Genomic DNA, 15754 nt, shown 5'->3' on the forward strand with positions numbered 1-15754 from the left:
TAGCAGCATCGTAGATAATCCCACTTCATCCTCGACTAACGCTTCCAAGTCGAACCATCTTTCAAAGCTAGCGACCTAGAAAATATAAAATTAATAAACATATTCTTTTAATGTGGGTTTGCTAGATAAGTAACACAATAAGTTAATTATAATATCATTCATAAACATAGTACAAAAACATTCAAATTCAACGTTTGGCACGTTTGGGAGCGTTAAGAGGTTCACTATCACTACTCATTCTCTTGCTCTGTGCAGGTTTTATCACTCCTTTCCGTAGCTCCTCTCTTATAAATATATACTCATGTTTTGCGGCGATCTCTTTTAGTATCTCCAGTTTCATCTGATACTGGGAAACCTTGTTGTGCAGTTTATCATCCTGCATATCCCGTAGCAGTCTGTGTAGTTGTTTTATATGGAGTTTCTGGTCTCGTGTGGTAGCCGATTGGTCTCGTGCGGTAGCCGATGCCCGATTGGCGTGATCGATTACGGGAAGTAGCAGTTGCTGCGGGAAGTAGCAGTGCTTCCGGAAGTAGGTGCGCTGTGAGAGGCGGCTGGAGGAGTTGAATTCTCTTCGTTAGGGGCTGGTGAAGTATCCATTTGGGGATCGTTAGCTCTTGTGGTGGATTCCATGTTCGGCTTCGTAGTTGAAGTTAGTTAATAGTTGATGTTGTTGATGCTGGATAGACTCTTCTGTTGCTAGATCGATCTTATGTAGGTGACTTATCCTACGCCTGCAGATAGGGCAGCTATTTCTGATTCGCAGTTTTGGTGCTGTACAGACGTAGCAGTATCTATGGGTACAGTGCTTCAGGAAAGTCCTCCCTTCGGTGGAAATAATGCCATAGCATACGTCACATAACGTTGGGCTGAAGTCCTCAGATGACTCCGATAACATCATCGTATCCACTTCATCCTCGATTGATGTCTCCAAGTCAAAAATCCTTTCAAAGCTTTTTTTTTTTTTTTATCAATAAACTTTCAAATTGTTACACAAATACATCATTTTATTTCAAAGAAAATATCGCCGAATGACCTTACATGCCTTGACAAGTGACCGAGTGTAAACAAAATAAGGGACACCGAAACACCAGTTGACCAGTAAACTGATCATAGCAATTACATCGGGCCCTAAATACAACTATAAGTGAAGCGATGCTGCAACCAAGGCATGCTAGGTTTATTCCATTGAACTAATAAGGTTACAGCCTAAAATATAAATATAATAAATAACAATGTACCATAAATCATAATTATAAACACACTTTATTTAACATATTTTATTAATTATACTTTTTATCAATTTATATTTAGCCAATATAGTTACATTAAGGTAAATTGTTTAACTGTCAGAGGATGTTATATGGTCGTTTAGAACTGTCCAGAGGTACTTAATTAAATGGGTTTTAAACACGGATGGCCTTGAGATTTCCCTTAATTCATAAGGGAGTTTATTCCAAAGAATGTGTGCTCTGTAAAAGTAAGACTTAGATATGCCTGAACATCTGGTCTGGCTTGACGTAAGGTTTTGTGGAACTTGAGGAGAAATGTCACTAATCATACTGAGATCGTCTAGATGTGATCGCCTTAACCAACTTCCCATGAAACGTCGTAAGTAAGGTGGAAATGTCACAACTGACATGTCATAAAAAATATTATGAAAATATAATATATTCTTGTAATCAAACCTTACCGAGAGTGGAAGGATATTTAGTTCCTTTCACGCTATGAAATACCTTTTTTTGTCCCTAAGGCTCAAGTAAATATCATTAAGGATCCACTTGATACCTCTTTTTTGTATCGATTCAAGTTTCTCCACCGAGGTTTCTGAATAAGGCCGCCAGACAATTGTGCAGTGTTCGAAATGACTTCTAACCTGAGATAGATAGAAGGCCCGACGTTTTTTAGTGTTCTTGGTGAAGTAACATGTTCTTTTTAGAAGGCCTAACCTCTGACTAGCCTTAGAGTATATCATATCACAGTGATGTGACCAATCTAACTTACTATTGATATGTACTCCAAGATCTTTTTCAATGTCTGTGTATTCGATAGCCGTTTCATTCATTGAGTACACAAAATTAACACTACGATTCATAGAATATGCTCGGGTAATAGAAAGAACGTGACTTTTTGAAGGGTGAAACACCATCTTATTTCTAGAAAATCGTTCTAGAAAATAGAATATAATAATATAAAATATAAAATAAATAACCTTATTCTTATGATAATCATTATTTTAATTATAAATGCATAGTGAATAGAAAAAAGATAATATTACATAATAACATACCTTTGATTTTTCATTAGCGATTGGGGAGAGGATCATATCCCATGAGCTTTCAACGTCTTCCATGGGAATGGTTGTCTGAGCATCGTTTATAGGACTATAGATTGTTACATGTTGAGAGATTTCCTCCGTTAACAGGTCTATCTTTTGCAGGTGATCTATCCTGCGCTTGCATATAGGACAAAAATTTCTGATTTCTAGCTTCGGTGCAATACACACATAGCAGAATTTATGGCTGCAATGCTTCAAGAAGGTTCTCCCTTCTATTAAAATAAGTGGTATTCTTATCCTACGCGGTACGCCTGCAGATAGGGCAGCTATTTCTTATTCGCAGTTTTGGTGCTATACACTATACAGACGTAGCAGTATCATGGGTACAGTGCTTCAGGAAAGTCCTCCCTTCGATGGAAGAAATGCCATAGCATATATCACATGACGTTGACATAGTAAAAATGTTTTTAGATAATACAGCAACAAGTGAATGAAGAGGGATAATCTTTTGAACTAAATTAGGAGTTGTTTGCATCAATATAGGAAAGGTAACTTTCAGCTTTAGAGGGATCAAAGTCTGGAAGGTTACGATTATTAGCTTTAGGCTTTAGCATAACGGTGTGTAATGGTGCTAATACTCTAATACCACCACGGATAGCCTGCTCAACAAATGTATATAGGTAGTGCGCCATCGACAGTGAGCCGCGCGTGCCGACTGTAGGATGGTTTTTTAGCGCTAATTTCGGCCAGCACAATTTTCTACAAACAAATAAATATTGAGTATCCTTCCCGACCTCCAATTGCAACAAAAATTGGCAAGCTTACTCTTAGACTTACAAGGACAGTGTCCGAAAAATTTAAAGCATATCCAACCATCAGACATTATGTTACAGCTAAAAGCAGCATATTTTGCCCCATTTTGATCACTATATCAACTCCGATATCCACCAAATTTTTCGGACAGTTGTGAAAGCCCTATTGGAAGGTTATCGCCAATTTTCAGAATGATCTCATTCAAGGAACTGAAGATATATCCAAATAATACGACAAAATACGACAAAAATCAACAAATTTGGTCAAATAACGCGACTTTTACAGCTAATTTTGCCCCAAAAGCCGCGCACCATCAAATATGGCACCTAGGCGAAACTCACTGATCTTTCCAAAAAGGTATGACAAATTTGGTATTGTGAAAATTCTCAAAGTCTCTAGAAAACAGTGGTACAAAAATTTTAAAAATCCGATCAAGTTTATTTTTATCGTGCACCTCCTAATGTATACATCTCCTGATACTTAAATAATTCTAACTCTACTTTAGTATGCTTTAATCGTGCATCCCATGTTAGGTCTGGTGCAGTGTAATAATGAACAGGATCAAGGTTACAAAAAGTTTAACACTTTGTCCTTTATTATCTCTTCATCTTCCTGAATAAACAATATCGTTTCTACATTCTGAACACTCTTTACTCTCTCCACTTGTACAGAGTTTGCAGCAATGAGTCGAGGAGAGTAGTAGTCTAGACTCAGTCTACACTACTCTAGACTCTAGAGAACCAGCTGCAAAGTCATCAATGTCTGCTGCTCCGAGCACTCTCTTTGAGTATTTTCCCGTCTTTTTTATCTACATAATAACTTACCTTTGATTCTTTATCTATTACGGACAAGGACTTAATATAGACGGCCATGAACTTTCTACATCCTTCATAGGAGGGGTACATTGAGCATATCTGTAATGGGGCTGCAAACATTCCTGATGCGCAATTGTTGAGAAATTTTGGAGGTTTGGAGTCTGATAAGAGATATTTATTTAATAAATACCACTCGTGTTTTTTGATATTGATCAAGTAAAATTAGGATATTGGATAAGATGATAGGAATACAAATGAGAACTGGCGAAGCTGAAGGGGTTCTTAGTTTTAGATAGGTAACTATGGAAGCCTTCAGATTTGGGGACCTAAGCATCGTCCTAAGAGATCCTAGACCTGGTGAAGGGTTTTGTGGGAGTAGAAGAAGCTGGGTTGCTGAGGGATTCAGACTTGCGGAATTGATGATATTGTGGCAATAGGGAAATACACTGAGATAATGATTTGGACAACTGGATTACCTTATTTACACTCTTCTTATAATCCGCTAACAAACTTGTTACGTTTTTCCTTAAGTACTGTCTTTTCTTCCGGACTAAGAATTTTTTTTAAAATCATCAGAGAAAATAGAATACAATTTTTATTTATCACGTCTAATAAAATAGGCAACTATGAAAATTACCATTATATGAAGGTGCATGTCTTATCTTAATGTGTTGTATAGTGACAATGATCTCTGACTTTATCCTTACCGACAAGGAGTTGATGACAAAGGTAACATGAATTGCTTGAAGGGAATGTCTGCTTCTCATCATCTGTCAGAGGAATCATGGGCTCCTCTGCCCAGATGAGATCGTGTAAGCGATCATATTCTTCGTACATCATGGCCACAAACACACTCCTCTCTATGCTCTCGCTTCCTTCCTTCCTTCCCCCTCCATATCTCGTCCTTCCTACTAGGAATCCTAGTCTTAAACGTTTAAATATAATTCATATGAATATAATTTATTGCTAAATTCTCTGACACAATTGTAGCAGGCAAAGGAGCTATTTCTCCCTTGAATTGGGCAGGACTGTTAGGCGGATGCCGTTAGCTGCTAGGTCTAAAATAATCTGTTTTCTCTGATGAAGCACAGTACAGATGTGATGCGAATCAGACTCTCTAGTGCTAGAAAATTAAATGTAAAAATTAAATGTAAAATTAAATGTAAAAATTCTTAATCTCCTCGTTAAGCAATGAAATACGTTTAAGAACTAAAAAGGTAAACGTAATTGTCGTTTTAGGGTATTATTCACACAAATAAATCATATTATCTTTAAATTCACGTGATAAACCTGCTTTTCCTTTAGTCCGACCTTATCGAGACTACTTACAAAAGTAGCTCCCAACATCCAATGAGATGGTCGTCCTCCTCCTCACTACATGGGAACAACTTTATGTAGCAGCTTTATATTTCGACGGTCAATACTGTCCACAATGACAGTCTTCTCGAAATAATCAACTATAGACATTAGCTTAGTTTGTGTGAATAGAGTATTATATATGATACTTCCTCGACATCAGCCACTGGAACAAAAGCAAGAAACACAATAAGCTTTACAGCTCTGGCAAACAGTTTATCTTCAAAATAAATCTTCTTAATAGTTTTTTTTATGTTCTTTTGAACAGCTTGACAGAGGTGGAAGTAGCAATTGCTCACGTCCCATCCTGGCAATCAATCATAATTGTACCAGTGTCTACTGGACAGTGGACAGTGCTGGTCAAAATAATGCTTAATCACACTTAAAACAAATTCATAGTTGTCCCCTTTCTTGTCGCCACTTAAAATATATACCAATGGGACTCACTTATTATGGATGACAAAGGGTTCATTTCTTCTGGTGGAGGTACAAGTGGGAGGAAGGGTAAAGTCCTCTGAGGTATTAGCCTCCTGGTGTTGGGAGGATCCTGACGCTACAGCTCTGGAACGTTGTATCACTCTGACCAAGGACATGATGTTGGGGAGAGTCTGGTTAACTGCAGGCGATGTCTCTACCAGGGCTTCTGAAATGAGGTTCTGCGTCGCCGAAAGAGGTTGATCTGCAGTTGATCCTTGTCCTTCTTCCGGGAGTAGATGTATCCATCTGGATCTGAGCGTGCATCTGAAATTGAAATGCTTGAGTAATGAGTATAATTGTTACAGTTTCACTTATCAGGAACAGAATATATGGCTTATATTAGTTTCATTTCATGGAGTGACGAATTAAATATTTAGCAAAATTGTTTAATACTTAATATTCATAAATTTTCTGGTCTGGAAAAAGGTGATGATTGGCACAAATGTACGTAAATTGGTGTTGTAGCTACAATCAATAGTTTGGGGGCATGAGGATTAATTCAAATTGAAAAAGCTATATTATGCAATTTTTATCTCGATTTTTACTCTGATAAGACCGCAGGTGATAATCGAAGTATTGAAGTACTTACCCTATAGTACACCTGAACCACATAACGTGCCAGCGTGTCCACCTCCTCTCTCCTGACTACAGGATCAGATACGTAGTACCTTACTAGTATCCGCGATGCCAGGGTCAGCCACCGTGCGTGATTCATTGCTCCAAGTTTTGCGGAAGCAAGGTCATCAGGAACATATCCTGAAACATTATTTGTACTATCTGTTTCCCTTCTTTGACTCTCAAAGAGACAAGCCACTACAAAATCTGAGTTATGAACAGATATAGATGGTTTTACATGTAGTCTAGAGTTACTTAATACAAATCTAGATAAAACATTTTGACTTTAAATTGGCATGTTCCATCGAGACAGGCGAGGCAAAGTCGATAGACCATCCTGTTATCCTGGCTTAGTTATTGAATAACTTTTGTCGGTTACCTCGGAAAATCGGCGCAGGAGATCGTATTCAACTTTACAACTTTCCTTTTATATACGTCATCACTCATGAGAATTTTACCTGAAATTGCATATTTAATTGAAAAGTATATGCATTATGCCTATACAAAAAAGGTCGTAATAATTCATTCCATGCAAATTTGGACTACAGAAAGCTTGTTTAATTTACCTTCTTTTACGTTATCTAGCTCACAGAACAATCCACGAAGTGGTAACTCCACCGAGTTGATTGTAATTAAAGATTTTAAGGCGTTAGTGCCGAGTAATGCCTTTGGGTAGTGCTCGTAAATCAATCAATCAATCAGTGCAGTAAACACACCGAAAGAAAGCAGGGCTTTCCAATCATTTCCTGTATATGTCTTAAAGCACCCTCCTGTAGTGGAACACAACAAGAAAATTGAGAATAATCTTGTGCGAGGGTAGGAACCCAGATGTCGTTTCAAACCCAAATAAACTTTAAGGAGGCTTCTCATCAGTAGCCGCACCTCCTTACTCGGTTTCTGAACTGGAATTCTATGGGCTTCCAGACGGCCAGACCGAGTATTACCACCCCATCCTTCTAGAGTTCATCACAAGTAGCACCCACCTTGAAGATCTTTGACACCCAGAAATTAAATTCTTACATTGTATCCAGTAAGCGTGTTGGTACCGTCACTCCCTAGCATCTCTAACTTCTTATAATTGATCCGCTTACTCTCCAAATAATTGATTATTGTTAAACTTGGACGTCGGTCTCCCTATATTTGAAGCATGAGCTACAAACTTTAAAGCGTACTCCCGTGCGTTGATGAGGGTTTTTTTAATGTGCTACCTGAAAATATGATATTTAGTAAAATATTATTCTTTCTTTTTTAGGTCTTTTATTAGGTCTTTCTTTGGAGATCTTAGAACTGGCGGAAGGTTTTTAGTTTTTAGTAGAGTAGTAGTAGAAAAATCCAAGAAGGGGTCAGATTTGCGGATCCAAGCATCGTCGTTGGAGATCCCTGACCTGGCGAAGGGGTTTGAAGGGGTAGAAGAACCTTGGTTGCTGACTGCTGAGGGTGTTACATTCTACTTATACCTTAACTAAAAAACTTATAATGGGGATGTTATTACAAAATAAAACACAGAATTATAATCTGGTATGGTAGAGGTGTAAGTTTGCGGCCCTAGCCGTAGTTATTGACGTCGAATAGAGAATTTGGGTTTGCTAGAGAAGTGACATAATGAGCTAACAATTTAATATCATTCATAAACATAAATATACAAAAACACTCAAATTCAACGTCTGGCACGTTTGGGAGCGTTAATTAGAGGTTCACTATTACTCCTCATTCTCTTGCCCTGTGCAGGAGAATGAGGTTTTATTACGCCTTTCCTTAGTTCCTCTCTGCGTATAATCGTTCTTTCCGGCGATCTCTTTTAGTATTTCTAGTTTCATCTCAAACTGGGATACTTTGTTGTGCAGTTTATCATCCTGCATATCCCGTAGCAGTCTGTGTAGTTGTTCTATATGGAGTTTCTTGTCTCGTGTGGTAGCCGATTGGTCTCGTGTGGTAGCCGATTGGCGACCACGTCTTCTCCTTTGTGATCGATTACGGGACGTTGCTGCGCTGCGGGAAGTAGCAGTGCTTCCGGAGGTAGCTGCGTTGTGGGAAGTAGATACACTGTGGGAAGTAGATACACTGTGGGAAGAGCCTGGAGGAGTGGAATTCTCTTCGTCGGAGGGGGATTTGTTTAAAAACATATAAGAGATACGAAAAGTTTGTTTTAGCAGGAGTTTTCAAAATACATGTGTAAATCGTCTTCAGCTTGTGGTAATAGGGAAATACACTGAGATAATGATTTGGACAACTGGATTACCTTATTTACACTCTTCTTATACGCAAACAAGCTTTTTAAGTTGTTTCTTGAGCATTATCCTTTCTTCCGGGCTATAAAGCATCACGCTTTTCGGAATCATTGCATGGTTACTGCCCGGAGCCTTTCTGCTTTCGCTTCCAGGTTGGGTCTGATCTTGCGTGAAGTCTCGATTTGGTGGACGTTATAACTGTAATCAGTCGTGTCACTGGAATAATGATTTGGTGGACGTTATTACTGTAATCAGTCGCGTTACTGGAATAATGATTTGGTGGACGTTATTACTGTAATCAGTCGCGTTACTGGAATAATGTTTTGGTGGACGTTATAACTGTAATCAGTCGCGTTACTGGAATAATGATTTGGTGGACGTTATTACTGTAATCAGTCGCGTTACTGGAATAATGTTTTGGTGGACGTTATAACTGTAATCAGTCGCGTTACTGGAATAATGTTTTGGTGGACGTTATTACTGTAATCAGTCGCGTTACTGGAATAATGTTTTGGTGGACGTTATAACTGTAATCAGTCGCGTTACTGGAATAATTATTTGGTGGATGTTATAATTGTAATCAGTCGCGTTACTGGAATAATAATTTGGGATTCCTGGTTTAGGTTTTCAACTGGCTTCCAGAAGTGTCTGGGATTTTTAGGAATTGGTGTAGATCTCGACTCCCGTAGATTTTAAGAATTAATTATGATTCAAATATTACAATATTCTCAATTTTTGTAAACAATTACATTTTCGCGTTGAACTAAAAACAGATAAGATGTTTTTTTTTCACTTTCATCTCTGTCTTGATCTCTGGCATTTCTTAACTTCCGAGATTCAGCATCTGGATATAAAACTGATCGTATAGCTGCAGTAAAATCTGTCACGGACGTATTTCTATATAATAGTACCTACCAGCTTTTATAATTCCTAAAACGCCTCTAAACTTCCATCGGATGATTCCTCTTTGAATCTAAAATGAAAATGCTTTTCCATCTCAAGGTAGCATTCCATAACCTGATCTTCAGAATAATTACTTCCGACTTACTTTTCCTATGATCTGTTGTCGAAATAAAGAGATTAGATTTAAACTTGATTCTGTTCGATGGATACAGTGTTGAATTGATAAAAAGTTGAACAAATTGTGAGAATTGTACACATTGTAGCAATCATTTCAAGTTGATCGAAAAATTCAAAATATAATTATAACATGAATCATTAAATCTAATAAAATATGAACTTTGACAATAACTCTGATAGTTACAGTCTTCAATATCTGCCTTTAGGAGGTATGTCTTCTTTTTGTGAGTGGAGAGTTCTCCCACTGACCTCATTAACAAGATTCCAGCTTTCCTTGTTCTTGCATCTATCGGCTTCGTTTTCAGCTTTTATAATTTTTTGTTTAAGCAGCTCTTCCTCCACAGTACGGTAGCATGGAGCATGCAGAGAGAGTGTCTTTCTTTCTCAGGGCAGCAAGCTGGTGGTTGCATATATCCTTAGCAGCAGGGTAGAGGGTATGGAGCGTTATCTTCCGTATGTGCAGCATTGCTTGCTGAAGGGCAGGCTTGTCCACCATAGCAGCCTCAGATATGCAGCGTTTCCTGGTGAAGTGGGTTCTTGATATCCCCACTGCGTTTAGAGATGCTGCAAGAGATTCTCCAGCGTTGACTCGGTCCAAGATTGATTTGTACTCTGTTTGTATTCTAATGAAAATAAAATAAAATTGTCATTTATTTAATAAAACGTCAACTATGACATAACCATTAAATCAAGCTGTATGTCTGATCTAAATGTTTTGTATAAAGAGGTGTGCTCTCCCTCCCTTCCTCCCTCCATCCCTTCCTCCCTCCCTCCCTTCCTCCCTTCCTCCCATTGATACGATAACAATTCTCACTAACAATTATGGCACAACATTTGCAGTTCCTCTGGTGGAATGGTTCTATTTTGGTCAAAGTGCTGTTTTCTGCATGTAGTTGGGGATTGAGAAGTCTTCTTCGATGACCAAGTTCTTTTCACATAACTATAAAAGACCCTTTTGATAACTAAATTAGATATAAGAAAAACACAATGTATAATAATCATTAACTGGAAATAGTCAAGATAATTATTATACTAATTATTAACTCTACTAGATACTAGTAAATCGCTTTTAAGAATAATTACACACAGCACAACGCACTCTCACTTTCACAGCAATGACTAACAAAGTCATGGCCTGGATTACAAGTGGCCTGGATTACAAGTGAAGGTGAATAATTATCAATATGTTCTTATCTGTTGATCCCTAGGTTCAAATACGACCAAAAATTCAAGTTCCAACTCACCCATCTTAGTCCTGCTCCGGCCACGCCCATATTTTATTGGTTTCTTATACAGGTAAAATATCTGGAATCGGCGTTTTTAGTATGAAGGAGTATAAATGTTGGCTGTTTAAGATTCGTTATTCAAATATAAATGTCATAAAGGCATTTCGTTTAATGCGGGTTTTAAGTTCTGGTGATGATGAGAACAACGCCCATTGATGACCACGCCCATTTTAGAAAAATGAGTCATACAAATTTCGGAAAACCGTATTTTTTGAGTTTTATTTAATGGTTTTGATGTATAACCCTCTATGAATGAAAGATACTGATTTTTTGAAAAGAATCAAAATTAATAGCAAACAACATATATCACACAACATATATCACTGTTTAATAAAGCTTGGTCTTCAGGAAATATTTTCGGCAGTGGAATTCCACAACGAGCATCAGCTCTTGGTACGACGCTTCAGTAGCAAGAGCTAATGTCCGGAGGAGTCGTTGATTCGGGTGAGATTCCCTTAATGCTGTGTGTATAAGGAGAATTCCGGGGCTTCACTCCAGTTATCTTCCATTAAGGAATTCTAAGGAAAAACGCCAAGGTGGTCTTGATCTTCCCCGACGAAATCTTCAAGGATTAGACTTGCGGTGATGGAAGAGAGTCATTAAAGAACTTTGAAAGGTGGCTGCAAATAAATCTATAAATTTGTGAAAATAATTTGTATATAGTGCGACCAGAATTGAGGAAAGGTTTAATATACTTCATTACTTCAAAAAACAGTAATATGTAAATAGATTGATTCCCAGCTAATATTTTATATTTCGTTATTTAAATGAGAAAAAAGTAAAGTAAAGTAAAGAAACTTGTGTTGTTTTTGTCCTTGCTGTTGTACACTGCAATGGTGAGAGGCCAAACGAACAGAAGAATTTGAAAATTCCAATAATCGTTACTTACGACGGTAGTGCATAGTAATCGTACAGTACTTATCTTTAAGTAAAGAGGTCAGCAGCAGGCGTTTGTGACGTGAGGTGGTCTTCAGAGGACTGAGGGGGTTTTCACGAGAGAATCTCGGTGCAATTTCAAATAGGGGTGGTAAAGACTCCATGACGTGTCAAGAAATCAAAATCACTGGAGAGTGTAAAATTGAAACGTAACATACGCGCGTAGTTTAATGATAACCCTATTCATACTTCCCAGTGGTTGTAAGATTTATAAATCTTTTTTTGCACAAAGGGTGGAAATAAAGATAATCGTTATGCTTCTCTTTATACTAGCATAGTATAGGTATTGGTCCTTCTATTCTACCCTTAATACTTCATTTGAAACATTCCAAAAATTAAATCATTAGAAATATCCTTAGAAATGATATCTTCTTAAACCCTTTCTTAATTTAATCTTAAAACTTAAAACAGTCACGAGTTCTTAACTCTAGAGGGAGTTTATTCAGCTAGGAATAACTCGCTCTGGAAGAAATGAACTTTGGATATCCATAATCTTGCCATACTCGCGCATTCAGGACTGCCTGGCAAAAGGGGAAGTAGGCACGTCCACCACTGCTGAGTGGATAAGTCTCGGAGAGAGGTAATTCCCGAAAGCGCCATCTCGAGTGATCTTTACCATGATGGTCTGTGGAGCAAAAGTCGTAATAAAGGGATTTAAGGAATGTGAAGCCCTCCAGGTGGATGTCGGTTTCCTTGTAGGTCTGAAGCATGTAGACACAGGAATGACACTGGGGTGGCTCCCACTGTGGGTTAACTACCTGTTCCTAAACACTTCTGAAAACACTTAGTTACTAGTGCTTCGACAAAATGTCGTCATAAGCAAGATTTTACCAACTTTGGATGGGACTCCATCCGGACCTGAACTCTTAAAAAAATATTAACGGTTTAAAAGTTTGCTTCTTGATATCAGCACTACTAACTTGTAAATCATCATAACATCATATTTAATCCAAAGTATCATTTTTTGAAGAGGGCCAGGTGGTTCGTTTACAAACACTGAGCTGAAACACTTGCAAGTTTACCTCAGAGGACTCAGCAGAAGAACTGTCTGTAGCGTACCATTCTTCCCTATTCAAAAAAAAATCACACTTGATTTTAATTGCCTTTTACTACGTAAAATAAGAGTAAAAAGACTACTATTTATCTTTAAATTAGATGTTATCTTCTTTCATAGTTAAACTTTAGCTTTAACTTTCCGCAACTTCAAAAAATATGTGCTAGCTATTAGCATGACTAAAATTAATATCAGAGGGTTTCTATCATAACTCGCCATGCTTTGTCCTTATTCTTTCTCATTCTCTTAAGTGCAGTGAACTCCATGGCAACTTGGACAGGCCTGTTGTCGAGGGTAAACATAACCAGTGCAGCTGGAACAACAGCGGCAACACGTCTCCAGTTTACCATGAAGTTTCAGTCCACATTTCTTGAACATTATTATTTGTAGTACTATAATCCCAGTGATGTTATTTCCACTAAACTCAACAAGCTCTTTAGAAGGATATTCTTACCCCAAATAGGCAAGAAAGAATCTTTTCTTTAGGGCTTATTTTGGTATCTGCCGAGACAACTAGTTCAACCAAGTATCCCATCTTGATCACTCTACCAAGCGGAGAACGAAGCATTGGGACAAACCGGAAGCTTCTTGTCGAATACATATACATATTTTTCCATACTGTTAGGTATGATCGTTATGTTGTTGAGATCATCCTCGAAATTGGCGAGCGTTTAATTCCATTTGTACATCATTATCCTGTTAATGATTACACTTTAAAGAATATGACTGTAATTCTGTAATTTGAAGTGTGATATATAGATTTTAAACCCTTCATTTCTATTTTGATTGATCTATATATAATAGAGAATTACCTCGAAATTGTGAAAGACTATATCGTTCGATTATGTCTGTCTTCTCGTTTCATATTGCAAACGTATGTGCGGCCTAGATATCTCATCTCTGAAAATCAATTGATTCGACATCAATAGTAGGCTCGTCATCGGAGTGGCTGGGGAAGTGAGCTATTATGACCTGCATACGTATTCACGAGACAGGAATGATGACAGGAGGTGAAGGTTGCCTCTCAGGATTGTGACTTTAAAGGTTGGGTGCTGTTGTAGAATTAATTCCTTTTACGAACGGGAAACGTTAAATCCCTCTATGGCAATGGACACATAACATTTTTATATGTAAAGAGGCAGATCCGCAAACAGGAAAATCTGTTAGTCAAATAATATAAATAATATTGCCACGGCATTCATTCGTGCAAATTATACGAATATAGTATATATATTAATTTATGTTAATAGATTGATTAATATTCTATAATTATTATATATATAGTGATAATATCGGTCACACTTGTTTTATTTCAAGTCATTCAATTATAATTGACTGTAATGCAAAAGTTTCTTCTTTGTCTGTTTGTTTGTCTGTGCGGGACTACACATTTTAAATGTTCGTTTGACGTGCGTTCGTTTTATCCATAACTTTGATTATAACAATAGACAGTTTTTGGAGTTCATTGTCTGAATGCCATTTACAGGTGTTTTCCGAGTCTAAAATTAACATTAAAATCCTGATCAATAATAAATCATAAACGTATTGCCTTCAGCAGTAAACTTGCTTTCCCAAAGGGTAACGAGTTGACTTGTAGAAGAGTCTGCCTTTAATGCGAGGGATGACGGTTTCTTGTCCCTGTAGGCGTATCAGTGCTGAAGCTGGTGTCCTCGGTAGCTGATGATTCGTAGCTTGAGGGCACTTGGCATTATTATTATTTCTGCGTTCTTCAGATATGCCCGCATTTACTTCATGTCGCTGTCTCGGTCGCACTGTGATATGTGATTAAACGAAATAAGTAGTTCTAATATTAAAGTTAGCTTGATTATTGATTTATTAATATTCTCTTGATTCGTGGGAGGTTTGTTACGTGTGCATGGACCCTTCTCGGACCGATCTAGCACTGCGTCTGCAGTAAAAGTTTCTGATTTAATTCGTTTGGCATTATTCAAATTAAAATGGATTAATGTATATGTGATTGATGATTGAAACGGTATAATGCATTAATATTTCAAGATTATAGAAAGTTTTTGGGAGTTCCAAAATATTTGTGATTATTATGATTTTTTGCGACAAATGATACTGCACTGTTAGGAAAAACGCGTTTCAAAGTAAACAACTTCGTATTCATGCTGACAAAATTGGTAAATATGTGAAGAAAATGTCTCATAAATTTATAAGTCAAATTTGGCTAAACGACAACAACTATGTTTATAAACAATCTCTTTTACTCACTTCATCCCTTCACCTTAGTCTTAATACGTTTGAAATTAAATTAACTAGCATAATCATGTATTGCACTTTGTCTTAAATTTTATAAATAAGTTAATAAAATTGAAGTTGACTCCCCATCACGAATCGAGTCTGCGGTACTTTCAGTTATTACTTATAAAGCTGCAAAGCGCAATAAAATTGGTTAATGGTTGAGCTGTTCTGATGAGTTCTTCCGAAGAAGGTTTAGGTCGATAATCGATATTGTTGAAGCACTTAATTAATAGATTGAATACCTTCAAACCATGATATCTTGAGGTTGACCTGCTCAGTGGTTGCCTCTCAGTTCTGTTATAGAAAGGCTTATAATTTATTTGAAATGTTTAACGTTTTGTTTGGGTATGAAATATGGAATAGTTTCTCCCCGGGCTGTGACATTAAATGTTATTCTATTTTTTATAGTTATACGAAGAAGATATTTGAAGTGATGTAGTTGCACACGGGTAACGCACAGGTATAAACGCACGGTTAGCACAAAAGCACCAAGGCTCGACTGGGATCCCGTTGTATTTATTTTAAAGAAACAATTTCATTTCTACATTTTCCGG

This window comes from Bolinopsis microptera, chromosome 6, assembly GCF_026151205.1.
Source record: "Bolinopsis microptera isolate Bmic1 chromosome 6, MBARI_Bmic_1.0, whole genome shotgun sequence".
Taxonomy (NCBI): Eukaryota; Metazoa; Ctenophora; class Tentaculata; order Lobata; family Bolinopsidae; genus Bolinopsis; species Bolinopsis microptera.